Source organism: Lepisosteus platostomus, chromosome 7, assembly GCF_059453375.1.
Source record: "Lepisosteus platostomus isolate fLepPlt1 chromosome 7, fLepPlt1.hap1, whole genome shotgun sequence".
In the NCBI taxonomy this organism is placed as follows: domain Eukaryota; kingdom Metazoa; phylum Chordata; class Actinopteri; order Semionotiformes; family Lepisosteidae; genus Lepisosteus; species Lepisosteus platostomus.
Window position 1 is genome coordinate 58,525,369 of NC_142617.1, and position 14,379 is coordinate 58,539,747.

The 14,379-nt window shown below is 37.4% G+C and overlaps 1 protein-coding gene across 1 annotated transcript in view; it reads left to right on the forward strand.

Annotated features, from left to right (window-relative positions):
* agbl1 (AGBL carboxypeptidase 1) overlaps positions 1-14,379 on the forward strand; it is a 179,927-nt gene that overhangs the window by 83,032 nt on the left and 82,516 nt on the right. The window lies entirely within an intron of this gene.

The following is a 14,379-nucleotide window of genomic DNA, read 5'->3' on the forward strand; positions in this document are numbered from 1 at the left end:
CTAGTTAGCTGTTAGTGACCCCTGCTGGGAGTCTCTCGCCCACACCTGAAACAATTAGAGACTCATAAATTGACTTAATAATTAATGTCAGACAGTTTCCTTTTGTGTCATAAACCCTATTCACAGCTTGATGCCAGACCCCACCTCCAGCCTGAATAAGAGATTGAAAAAAACAGTGTAGTTGTGTAGTTTAACTTGACTCCCCAGAATGATGCATTGGCCACCCCACACCAGCCCTTTCTCATACAAGAACAAATAGAGATCCACCTCTTAGCACTGGCATCTTAATTCTTACAGATATTTGTCTCCAAGAGAAAAAGTATTTCAAAGACTGCTTGATGTTTTTACCTTGAGAAACGGCCTTAATGTTTAATTGAGAAAATGTCTACACTGTTGTTTCATCAGATTGCATTTCACTTAACTTGTGCCACTCCGGCAACAGAAGAATAGTACAATCTCTTTAGTTTTAATCCCTGTAATAGCAGTGCTACTCTATTGACAGTGTATTCTTCACTGAGGATGATCAATAATCCACTTTACCTTTCCCTACCCATCACAGATCTGATTTCCTTTTGGCAGCAGGGTATCATACAAACTGTACATCGCAGTATCTTTTCATTGTTGGGAGCCAGGTTGCCAGGGAGCCTGAAGAAAATGAATTGATCAGATTCACTTACTATATTATACTATTTGTTTGGACTGGAGGAACGCGAACTTGTCGATAGAAGCAAGTTGCTGCGGCTCTCTGGTAACTGAAACCAGTATTTTCTCCATTCAAAGCATTGTATCAATAACAGCCAGCAGAGACAGATAATGTCCTCTGTCTCTGAGAGCAGCAGCAGCTCGGGTCTTAGCTGATTGTGGGTTCCATGCACAGGATTCTCCAGCAACCAGAATATTTATCTTTTAACCTCATCAGAAAGTTGCAGTTTGTGCTTTCAATCTGAGCCTCTGCTTCCCAAATTCATTTTTGTTCTTTTTTCTTGCAAATAATTCATCTTAGTTTTTCTGAAGTCCCAGTGTTTCCGATGTTTTCATTAGTGTTCTTGGCTGTGTGAGTTTCCTAAATTAGGGATTTCACTTGGCAGCTATTTCTAATGGATAAATTGCATAATATCACATTATGAGCAAAATCGTTTCCAGTATTGAAGAGTCAGAGAGTACTTTTACTTTGTAAGACGTATAACCCGTGTCTGTGCTTATTTGAATCCCTGAAGGCAAAGTGGAGAAATTCAACATTTTTCCCAGTTAGCAAAATATAAAATTGTCCCAAAATCATCCAATTGCTGCTCACATCCATGAGAACAAATTGATAGCTGTAGATTAGAGAATTGGATGGCATTCAGTTGATAGAAGTTGTGTGATAAACAGAACTACTAGAGATAGAGTCCTGGGGGTTAAACAGTTGTTAGTGTTGGAATAATGATTTTCATTTTAGCTTTTAGAAATGAGTCTAGAACTTTGTGACGTACACAAGCAGGTGCATATTTCTTGAGTTCTTTAGGTTTGTTGTAAAACTGTGTTGTGCAGTTTCAGTATTGTATTCTTTTTTTTACTACTTTTAAGAAGACTTCTAGAACCTTGTGAGTTTTGTTGTTAATATATTTATATTCCAAGTGCGATTTACACATACAGTATAACACACAGGCATAAACAACTTCGAGCCCACATTTAAGCACACAGGTGGCCTTCGAATTGGTAAACACCCAGCTTCATTTATATGTAAATGTACCTTAAGTGTTTCTAACCTTATAAATTCAAATTATGATATGATTTCTGAAAAGGTCACATTTGTTTACTGCAATTTCGGGAAATTCAAAGACATTAAGCTATGAATTTTAAATTGCCAAGCTCAGAACAAGATTTTTGCTTTTTTGGTATTTTTGATTTTTAAAACATTTTGATTACCTAGTCTCTGCATCACTGCACACTCGTTTTCTGAAGAGTCCAGGGAAAACACATGTAATTTGGGAGCAGTTGAAATGAAAGAGCAAAAGGAAGGGACAGTGCCTGTAAATCACAGAGAAGCACCCAAGTGATTTACAGTTTACATACTTAAATCCCACCTACCTCATAAAGCACAGTAGATCTCTAATTGCGTTTTGTGCTCTTTATAAGCTTTGCCTTGAGATCAAAGTTCATATCTTGGCATTTACAGTACATTGTAATGATCATTTTTCCATTATATTCTCATACATGCATTTCTACTACTCAGATAATACATTTTGCAAAGATCTTTATTACATCAAAAGTCATTTAGTGATATTATTTTTAGGTGCTCTTAATAAATGTTTTATAAATTTAATAGATTTATTGACGCAGTTATAACGTTATAAGGATGCATACCAAACAGTAATCACAGTTGCAGGTCTGAAAACGGTTAATTCTGCAAATTTTGCCACTGGGCCACTCTGGTTCCATTCTATAGTCCAAAGACATACTTGTAAGTGTCACGCCCTCTGCCTACCACATTCTCACACGGAAACGCACCCGTGCTAATAATACTCCAGCCCCGAGCACTTCTGCCAAACGACACCACTCCTGCAAATCAGCCAGCCACGACACTCCATCAATCAACACACCCTCTTTCTCACACAATACTTAAACCCTTAAGAACTCTCTGCTCTTTGCCTGGTATTGGTCGTTCTTCGGAGCTCCTACCTCGCCTTTGTTTCTGTATCCTACTCTGTCTTTGTAACGAACCTCAGAACTTTCCTTCGACCACGTCTACTGTCTTGCCCTTTTGGATTGGAAGCCTCCTCGTTGACCTACACCTTTTGAATCACGGAACTGCCTTTTGACTACGACTTCTGCCTTACCCTCTTCTGGATTGGAAACTTACTCGCCTACCTACTCGCCTACTCGCCTACTAACCTCGGAACTTGCCTCTCGCCTAGCCCTCATTCCCTCTGGGAACTTCTCCCTCATCTCTAGACCCCCCTAAGGTCCTGCATTGGGTTCATCTTCCGGTTTGCTCAGCGGGTCATTTGTGACAGTAGGTTAGTTGGCTTCAAGGAAAGTTGGCCCTAGGGGGTTCATGTGCAGTTTTGTGTCTGTGTGTGTGTGCCCCCCAGTGGACTGGCATCCCATCCAGGGTGTGCCCTGCCTTGTGCCCGTTGCTTGCTGGGTTTGGCTCCGGTTACCCTGCGACCCTGAAAGGGAAGAATCTGTTAGAGAAGAGATGGATGGAAGTGCTAATCTTATCACACACACTTTTACAATGTAGTGTGCAGGGTTACATTAGACTGCTCACTAATAAAGACTTCGTACATATTTATTTGTTTCAAGTAAACTCTGGGGGATCAGCTTAGAATCTATGAAAATCTCAATGAAACTGGACATTTTCAACCTTTACATTTTCTTGAATTCCAATATCGCATCCTTTAAAAAAAGACGCTGGTACTGAGGATGTATCGGTGTCAAAACTACATCGTCAACGTACATCAGTTAATGCTGTTGACCTTAGTGTAACTGTTTTGGCATGACTAAACCTGCCCACATAGCTAGTAGCACACACTAGGCAGCCTGGCAGGACTGTCAACTACCAGGGAAATCTTGCGTAAAAGGTGTTCCTTTAGTTTATAGAAGATGGACAAATCTCCTTATCTAATTTATTTATACATTGTAAAAAAAATGGTCTGAAATGGCCAACAACAATAATAATAATTTAATAAAATGTAGTAGTTTAAAGTGTACTGTATATCCTTTGAAATAAGATTAGTTACATGTTAAATGTTTAATTGTACTGTAGATTAGATTTAACTGAAATGTTTGGCATTTTAGGAAGATAAAACACCACTGGAAAGCAGAAAACAACTTCAGAGTATGTCATAGTACACACGGATAAAATACAAAGCAATTGGAAAACCTTTTTCTTAGACCTACCACAAAGAAATGACCATTTTACCATGATAAATACTTGTCCTTCCCCAATCTTCTAAGCATTTTCATGTAGGCTCATGGTGCATTCTATTTGGTTTCATGAATATTTTAACATTTACTATTCCTCTTTCCACAATGATGCTGACAACATGTTCAGGTTTTAAAGTGGCACAATGTTATTTCCAGCCAACAGCAGATATACTGTAGGGTACATGTACAGACACAATCTCTGCAAGCAAATGTCCACTCAGACACATTTTTCATGACTCTAAATTCTCTAATTTGGTCACATTCTAATGATGACACAGTGAGCTGATGAATATATAAAGGGATAATTTATTTGGCATTAACTTGTTCAGCTAAGGAAAAAGATGTCACTGCTCCTCACTTACAAGGAATGAACCAGGGAGACAGCTGTCATGGTGCAGTTGGGTTGGGATGTGAGAAAGAGAGCTGTGATAAGATGGCGTGCATTTATATGTAGGAGGGAAGAAGTGTTAGATTACACATTGACCTCCTTCTTGAACTTCTGTTAAATAAACACTATTTTTATACCCATAAAGAAGAAGATTCACAGTAATACGTTTGTGATTAATTCAACACTGCCAACTACAGGGATTCAGTTATAGCTGCTGTCGACTACACAGGACTATACCCTAGTGAGCAAACCCAGTTCTGGAGAGTAGCAATCCAACTGGTCTTATGGGTCACTCTTATACCATTAATATAAGTACTGGAGCATATTCGTTAAATGGGTGAATTAAGTCAGAAATGGCTGACTGTGCTCCTTGAGAACTGAAGAGTGTTGGCATTTTCATTGCACAAGTCACCTGCTGAAGTGGTCAAAACATTATTTTCCAAGGGTTTGGGTATTAATGATTTACAGGTGATCAATAACACGTGTCTGGTCTTGCCAGACAGGGTATATTTCTTTCTACACCGGAAAGCTGTCTCTTCAACTGCAGGAGAATTTTGAGCTGAACACATTTCAATGTGATTACATCACCTCTGTAAAAAGGCCAGAGCAGCACTGCTGCACTTTTGATATGTGTTAGCAATATTGCAATTTTATGATGTATGTCAATGCCTGCTTACCAGCACCAATCCATTTCTTGGCACAATAGCGTGACACAGAAATTTATGCGAACCAACAGTTAGATGTCTCCTCTGACCAACTTCTTTCCCTCATTGTATACTTATGGTAAAGTGATAGAAAAAGAAGGTCTTTTATTTAATAGAACAACTGAGGAAATTGCTCATGAGGCAACAAGGTGGCAGTTCCAAAAACACACCCAAATAAAATATATTTTGAGATCACGTAGAATGACATCTACTGGCTGTTCTTAATTGGATTAAAAAATGATGATTAATTAAACAGAGCTGATTGATAGCCGACAGAAAATCTGCAGACTAAAGTAAAAAAAAACAGTTTTGGAGGTGTAATGTCTAGGATTTAGACCAATTGTACTTGCTTGCATACAGGTTGGTTAGCCCTTTAACTGAACCTCTTAAAACCATTTCAGTCTCAGGGTTCTTTAGAGTTAATTTTCTGAAATGTTTAAACCAAAGTAAATAAAATTTGAAACTGACACTGAATAATTGTCTTAAAACTTCACCATTAAAACTAATTACACCAAATAGTCACTCTGTTCAATAAGAACAGATTTATAATAAAAAGTGCAGGGCACTGCATGACCGAAATAAGCTATTTTTAGTCTCCTGTTTGATGATATTCACTATGTGTGAATGCTCCTCATTGAAGACTGCATGTTCTGCAGTGACTGACTACTGGGATTCCAAAACACAGCTTGCTGGATTTGTAAAGTGTAAGAAAACGTCACACTTCTGAGAGGCTCTCTCTCTTTGCTCCTCTATTGGGGAAGCCACCAGGTTTTCATGTTTGCAAAACAGTCCCCATGTAAGAAAAAAAAAATGCACATGGGACCAACTCAGGGGAAGGCAGTTATTTACAGCAATGGCTCGAGTAAAATGAGAAAAGAACTGAATCAATGAGACCCCAGGGGGTTAGTTTCAATAGCCTTTTCTAAAAAACAGTCAAAATAGTTTATATTCTTCTTATTACTATGACAGCAGAATTACCACCGTGTACTGTAGCTTGACCTCATCATACAGTATCTAAGAAGCTGGGAGTGAGAAAAGCTGAGTCTGTTCTGTACTGGGGTGGGAGCCCTTTGAGGAAAACCAGGTTGTTACTGTGAGCTGTGATACCCAGACATGGTGTTGTATGAGGTGCTGTTTTTTGGCAGAGACCTTAAATCAAGGTTCATTTAATATCCCATACAGTTGCACTTGTTTAAAAGGGTAGAGGTGTTAACCCTGGTGCTCTGTCTAAAGTTCACCTTGGGCTTGTACAGTCTTGCCCTAAAACCCCCTTTAACTCAATTAACAGAGTAATTAGTCACCTGAGCTTCTGTGCAGCAGGAATGCTGGTGCAGAAAGGCTGTTCTGTGATACCCATGTGGGGGCTGCATGTCAGTGGTGGATGAAGCGAGACCCTTCCCCTAGCTGAAGTGCTTTGGGATTAAACGTGCTATAGCAATACAAGGATTATGATGCATTAGGGTGGCTTTCATTTGTGGTGTCATGCAGAGATGTAAATTTTCTGATTTTAGTAGCAAAAAAAAAAGATCATTGAGGGGATTTTCAGTTTTGCCTAGAGATTATGTATTTTCCATTAGGACTTACTTGTATTTCACCTTCGGAATAAGGAACAGCAATGCATTGGAAGAGAAGAGGAAGACAGAAGAGAAGACAGTGTAAACCTTAAAAAATAAGGAAAATTTTAAAAATATTTATTCTGCTAAATATTGAGCAAAGTGTGATTAAATTAGCTATTATCTTATGTTTTTTTTAATATACTGTATGCATAAAATATCCACACTTCTGTGTCACATTTAGGGATCTGCAGGGCAACAGATGCATACGAGAATTAGGAGAAAACATAAAAGTAAAAGTACTCACACATCTATTCTTCTGTGAGACTGCAGTCACTGTAACTGTATGTCAATAATAGCCAAGGTCATTGTTTCATTGAAAATCTAGAGAGATATAAATGCTGGCCATGATACTGTAATTGATATTTGGGGTGAAATAAATTGCCACTGCCACAGTGCTGCTTTTTGTCACATTCTCTATTAGCTTACAGCTTGCTGTGACTTTTGCAGACTTATATTCTGTTTCTCTGTCTAGCTTAAGGGGACAGAACATAACAGACACAACTGGTTTTCCTAAAGAAAGCAAGCTGCACCTTACTTCTGTGTCAATTGGGAAAACTGAGTTCAAACTACACTGGATACAAATGTCAAGATATTGTTTTTCTCCACTGAATACCATTCCTTTGGCCCGGCACTGAGGAAATCTAAACAGTTCATTCCTTACTGCTGAGCCAGAGGGAGTATTTGCTCATGAGGTATCTGTTCCTATTGGCAATTTGCTATTTTAGCTGGATTATCTCCAACTGGTCTTGGGCCAAAACGTTGGTAGGACTGATTTGCTTCTGTCTCGAGGAAACTGATTGCTTTCCTCTACATTGTATTTTATTTTGTCAATAATTTCCCTTATTGAGGATTAGAATGTTAAACGTTCTTGATGTTATGATTTTTTTCATGTGTACAGTGTTTTTCTCTGCCCTTGGTTTTACAACATAATTCATCATACTTACATACTGTACCTTGCTCATTGTTGTTACTGAGATGAGGAAACATTAGATGCCAATAAGTTGATCAAACATGTTATCTATTGTTAGACATCGGACATTCTAGGTTTATTGGCTCATAAATCAAGTAGCCATTTCTTGACTGAACTAATTACTATATTTCCATTTTGGGATAGAATAGTAAAAATGTGATATTTTGGTTAAACGTTACATCAAAAAACATAAAATATTAACACTAATCACTGTGTCATTAATATGTCATGTCATTTGTTTGCCTTACTGTGCTTCAAGGGAAACTACAGTCCCAATTTCTCAAACCAGTTATGAAATCTTGGTAACAAAATAAAGTCATTGACATTATAGAAAAAAAATACAAATTTCGAGTTAAGCAAAAAATCGTTAACTTTGTGGAAGTACAGTACTTTAAGTTGCCATGTTGTTGCAAACTTGCATTTGAGGTCATGATTCTGCCATTCCACTTCACTAGTCTTCATAATGACTAATGTACTGTGATGTATGAGTGCATAAAAATAGGTTGTGCAGCAGACATTTCACCACAGAAACGTTCCAACGTGATCAGCATGCAGAGCTAACAAGTAGTATTTGTCAGCAAAACCACATTGAAATCAAAAGCAATATTTGTATTGGATTAAAAGTGATGTACAGTATTGTATTCACATGCCTGCTTGTTCACGATGTTATAGGACCACCCATGTCACCAGAAGTTTTGTTGCCTCATTATGAATCGCAGAACGCGGCACTGCGCATACCTGTAAATGTAATCTATTTTGTCATGTAAATTGGAAGTTTTACATGTTTCTGTGTACATTCTACTTTTATTGAGGTTTGAAACGCATTCATCAATGCTGATTCTTTCGACCCCCGAAATCTGAAAATAACGCTGCAGTTCCCCTTTAATGACTAAGTCTTACAGATATTGATGTTGCACTGACATCAATCTTAATTTTCAATATTTCAATATTAATTTTCAATATTATATTTGGGGAAGTGGAGAGCACTGAGCAAGTCTTTAGTCTCGTGCAGTTGTACCTTTGAGAAAGGTACTTAACCTACGTTGTCCCAGTCTGTCCTGCAGAATACAGTATATCACACATTACTGGGGGTAATCCCTTCCAATAGACCAACATCTAGTCCACAGGGGAGTTCACTGCTCTCTTATCTGCTTAATGCCACAGAAACCAGGATAGGTTCTGTTACAATGAGCTGCTGCAGCTCGGTGTTGAAAATTGCCTACCATTTACTGTATATTTATCCATCCATTGTCAGAAACCCACTTATTCTTGTGAGGGTCATGATCAGCTAGTGTCTCTTGCAGAAGCAGAAGGCACAAAATCGGAATGACTGCTGTCCCCGGGTTGGGAAGTCTGTGCATTACAAGGCCATGGAATAGGAAACAATTTAGAAATACCAGTCAGCATGTTTTTGGCAAAATGCTGGATTCAAGATCATCTTGTGAAAAGCAAGAATCAAATGCCGGAAGCTGCTGTCCTAAATACACAATGACACTATGCTTCCCTACTTATATTTATAATAAGTATTAGTCATAATTTTCTTTTTCACTTGAAAAAGATTGTACAGGTTTAGAAAAAAAATCTTCACTACAGCACATTTCCTGTATGTTTGACGACAACGAAAAGTCAAAATGCTTTCATTTGTCAGGATTAGAATTCCACATTTTAGGTTTGAGTCAATGTCAATGGAGCTAGCAGTCTAACAGTCTCAGTTTTTGTACAAAGAAAGTGAGGGCTTTAAGTTAATTTAAACTGCCAGGGCTTGAGCGAGACATGTTCCCCAAAAAGCTGTGTATGTTTTTCAGTCAGTCCTGTTTTACAATCCTAAACAGGTACTGTATATGAACTAAAATGATTTTAATTAAGATAAAATACATTTTCGGACTAATATCAATTACTGTAATGGCTTGCTTCAGATTATTCACAAACTGTTAAGTACTTCCTATATTTACTGTATATTATTGTACACTGTAATATATTTCTGTATATTTTAAAAGTTGACATTTCACTATGAAACTACAGTACAGTTTTTCCATCTTAGATATGTTAGGATAGATTTCTCTTTCTTATTCATAACGATATAAGCTAGTTCACTTAACAGAAAAAAAAAAACTCTTATCAGGGCAAACAAAATGAACATTTCAGTTTGCCTGTGATACAGAAAGTTTTTTTAAAAAAAAAAGAAACAATATAAACGTTATTGAGAAACACAGGGGTCAGCTGTATTAACAAAGTTTGATTCATTGGGGCGGTCCAGCATACGACATTGACGTATTGTGAAGCCTCCATGAGCAGGATCGAGACAGTTGTGTGATGAATGTTGCGGTCTGTCAAGGAACACCTGTTATTCATCATTCTGCTTGACACCGCGAGACGCAGAGTAACCAAAGCTCAAACCCTCAGCCTGCTCCAGCAGTGGCAAAGATGATCTGTCTCTGAAAGGACAGGTGTCAAAGATTTCAAAAAAGCTCCTCTGATGTTAAAGAGAAGGGGGGGTTATACAAGCACAAAAGGAATCCTGTCATCATACTGTAGTTGGAGAATAATGATTAATTTCCAAGCACACATTGTTTCTTTGTTGCAGTTTTTTTCATTTTATTCCAGATTTCTATACTGTACTGCTTTGGCTCAGTACAATGACATTTGACCTCTGTGATACCAATGAAGCCGTTATGACATGATTTTACATCTTGTTTTCTTCGAGGTACAGTAAACAGCAGTAATGCAACTATTTCTGTCACAAAGTTGACCGAGTCTCATCTTGGTCTCCTGCATCACACACTTTAAAAGATTATATATTTACAGATTTTGAGACTGTTATTAGTTTGGTAAATGTAAAACCCTGCTTATGAAAGCAATTCTATTTTTTGTTTTCTATTTTTTTAAAGGTTTCCTAAAATCTCTTGTATCTGTATCTTTCTTTATAAGTGAGTTATAAGTGAGTTGTAAAAGCTTTACACACCACAATTTAAAAAAGGCACACGACAAACCAATACTAACTGTATTATCCTGAAATATTTTTTAGAGATAAAGATCTTTTGGATCTTTTATCTTCCTGGGAAAATATGTCCAGTTTGTTGGTTTAGATTATATCTGATGATTAATCAACAGAATCATTTTTATTCAGCTGTGACTGTAGGTATATATTTTGTGTACAAAAGAGATGGATAGAAATCGTTGGTTGGTGTCAGTGCTCTAACAGTTTAGTCCATAGCGTTACACCATTTGGACCCTGGGATAGAATTTCATATAAAAAAACAGCAAGGACAATAACAAAACATTTATTTTATGTAAATCCTAGAATTCTAGAAGCACAGGGCCATAGTACAAAAGGCACAATGTCACCTTGACCTTGGTACTGTATATGGAGAAAAGTGTTCTGCAAAGTACAAATTCCATTCGGACAAATACCGACAAAGAAAGTCCTTGACATACTGTACAGCATGTTTGGCTTTGGCCATTAACAAGAAGGAATATAATAATCAAGACCTTGTATTGAATTTGAAATATGACTGATAACCAGTGAAGAGTTTCTAAAATTAGTTATATGACCATGCTTTCTTGACATTCCTAGATCCCATGCAGAACAATTTTGAATATAGCTTTTAAAATACTGTAACTTTGTTGAATGTTGAGTGTCATCACCCTCAGCGTAGCAGTAATGAATCTTTATTAAATTAAAGCATGGAAACGTTTCTCAGTGTCAACCAAGACAAAGAAGATCTGAAGTGTGCAGTGTTTCGTAAATAATATGTTCTGAACCTGAGTTTTAAAGGACAATGGGGAATCAACCTGCTGAAATTTGTAATTTCATATGGATCTCCAGCTGTACTGACCTCATGCTTAGAACTTAATAACATGACCTTTGGCTTGTTACAATTTAATTGTAATACATTTTCACATCCATATTTGCATATATCCTAGACACGTATTAAGCACAGAAAAAGCCAAAGAGACATCAGGTTAGTATGCAGATAAATGAGCATGTTGTCTGTATAGTTGTGAAAATGAATGCCATTGCGACTAATTACTTGACCCAGAGTTAGCATATAGACATTGAAGAGGACAGGTCCCAAAATAGATCTTTGAGGGACGCCAGAGATAACAGAGTGGACATCAGAGTTAATTCATCCCATGGTGACAAATTGTTTTCTGTTAGACAAATATGATTAAAATCACTTTTGTACATTACCACAGAGACCTATTTAGTTCTGTAAATGATGTAGTGGCACATCACAGATGACTGTATCAACGGTAGCACTTTAATCCAGCACCATAAGGATAAATGGTTCAGTGGCCATCTGGAGATCATTTACTACTGTACGTTGGGCTAAGGCAGTTTGTAAGCTGTGAGTGGGTCTAAAACCAAGCTGAAGAGTTTCAAAAGGCTGACAAAACAGCCTTTTTTTCTAAGAATGGGCAAATGTAAGCTTGGTTTATAATTAGTCTCAGGATATAAAAGTAGCTTATTTCAGTGCATGGGAGACTGCAGCCACTTAAATAACTAAGGGAATACTTTTGGATTATAGAGCATTTATAGAAATAGTGGACAAAATTGTTTTGGCAACCAATTTCTTCCTGATGAAAATGACCTTAAAGTTGTTGATAGAAACATAATCAATTTGGGCCGAAAGTAACAGGAATATTCTGTAGGCATCTGTAGGTTGTCTATATTTCTGTATATACTGTATTGTGATTTTGTTAGGGCAGACACATGAATTGAATATGTTCTACAAGGTCAAAGATCAGAGGTTAAAGAATGGCCATTTTCAGTTTGGTATAGACAAAAGTCAACTTAAGCAAAAGTTTAAAAAATGAACCAAGCTTTTTTTTGGCTGAGATGTAAATATAATTAAAATATTTTTCTTTTGTACAGAATTGTTGTAGGCTTGAGTCTGCTAAGAAAGGAAATTAAATATAATGATCATAACATGACAGTAAACAGTTGGGACAAACAACAAGAATTGGGCAGCCACTTTCATACAATTGGGGGAGCTGAAAGTTTACAGATTGACATTTTGGCTTCTCATGTTCCTCTTGGATTTCATGGTGATAAATTCATGGTGGATTTCATGACTCTGAGCAGTAATGTCAGTCAATAAATTGGGAAAGTATTCTTTCCCTGGGGATATTACAGAGTTTAATCCTTATTGAGCTGGTGACTTCTTTATTATTAATCTATTGGCCTTCAACCGTGACAGTGAGCAAGATAGGCAGGGAGCACACTTACAGCTTTATCTTTCATTATAGGTCCTATGTAGTTTTCTTCTTCAACAAACCATCTGTCTCCCATTGTGTAATGTCATTACACGGCTTTATAAAGTACTTCCATTCCAAAAAAATAATCTTTTTTTCAAACATCATTACTGTACTTCCATTCTTTCATATGTTAAAAATCTATGCAGCTGTTGTTGATTTCGAAAAACATTACATTACAGGAGCATAACTTGAATTACAGAGATTCACAAGATCCTAGTTGAAAGTCACAAACATAGGGAAATAGATACCCTTGTGAAGACTATCACCCTGGGGGAAAACCGAAGGGCAAACACAAGGAAGATAGAGGAAAAACAAGCAAAAGCATCTATGACTAGGCAAGTATGGACCAGGTAGAGTAGCTGTGTGTGTCAAGAGAAGTATGGAGCCTGCACTGTTGTAATCACATTAGTCCTGCAACCTAGGGATCATTGTTAAGAAGGAGAGCAGATTTTAGCTGAAAGACTAAATAATGATGCTCACCTCTTCTTTTTTTCAGAATGCCAAGAAAATAAGAATGTTTTTTTACTTCTCTAATCCCTAAAGTCTTGTTTCACAAAGAAATTATACAATAGACTATATGATTGATGACCGACCTTGGTGACCTATGAAGCACCATCTGATGCTGACTGTTCGAAATTAGGCAGTGCTACTGTATGTGTATCCACAGTAGGCATCCACAACATCCCTGCAGAGCGAGAGGCTAAGGCTCTCACTCACAAAGCAGAGCCCATGAAGCAGGCATGCTTTTCCTCACCATAGGTGCACTGTAATACATTTCCAGCACAAATAAGTGAAATTGTGTACAAATAGCTCTACAATGTTGTCCAAAAAAGACTTTAAATCCTTAAAAGCACTCTCCACTTTAAACATTTCTATATAAATACTCTGAAACACCTTCATTAACCAGCATCTAACAGTGCCTCATATCCTGTGCTTTAATTTTCAGCCCACTATTAAAAAGAGTTACAACTCAGGACAGCGAGGTTTCTAGCAACCGTGTAAAAGTTATGGGAACAGAATGCAGCTAACCAAGATGTTTTAGTAATATGGTATCTATTTATAATCTATCCATGCACCATATATAGCAGATCATATACTGAATGTACATCCAAAAATGGCTAAATATCAGTGGCCAACCTGCCTTCTGTCAACTTGTAATTGCAGATACTGTATATATTCTCCTGTAGTCAAATAGGGCTCATTCCCTTTAGTCTCTTTATGATGTATTGCTTTGAATGACAAGCTGTAAACTTATGTTAAGGCAGCACTGTTGGTATTAAAGGGATTTTCCATTCATGCCACCTTTAAAACTATAATAACGGATCACTTGTTGGTTCTCTTCCAGGAAACACCAAGCATATCTTTTGCTGTACTCAAGACCTTACACTTTATTTCATGGTGCTTGCGCTGTCCTAGGCAGGACTTCTGTCCCTGATAACCCCTCTCTCGTGCCTGTCTACATGTTGAGTGTTCTTCCTTGATTAACACCCTTTCCCTTGAGGTCTTGCAGTACATAGCTCAGGCCACCCA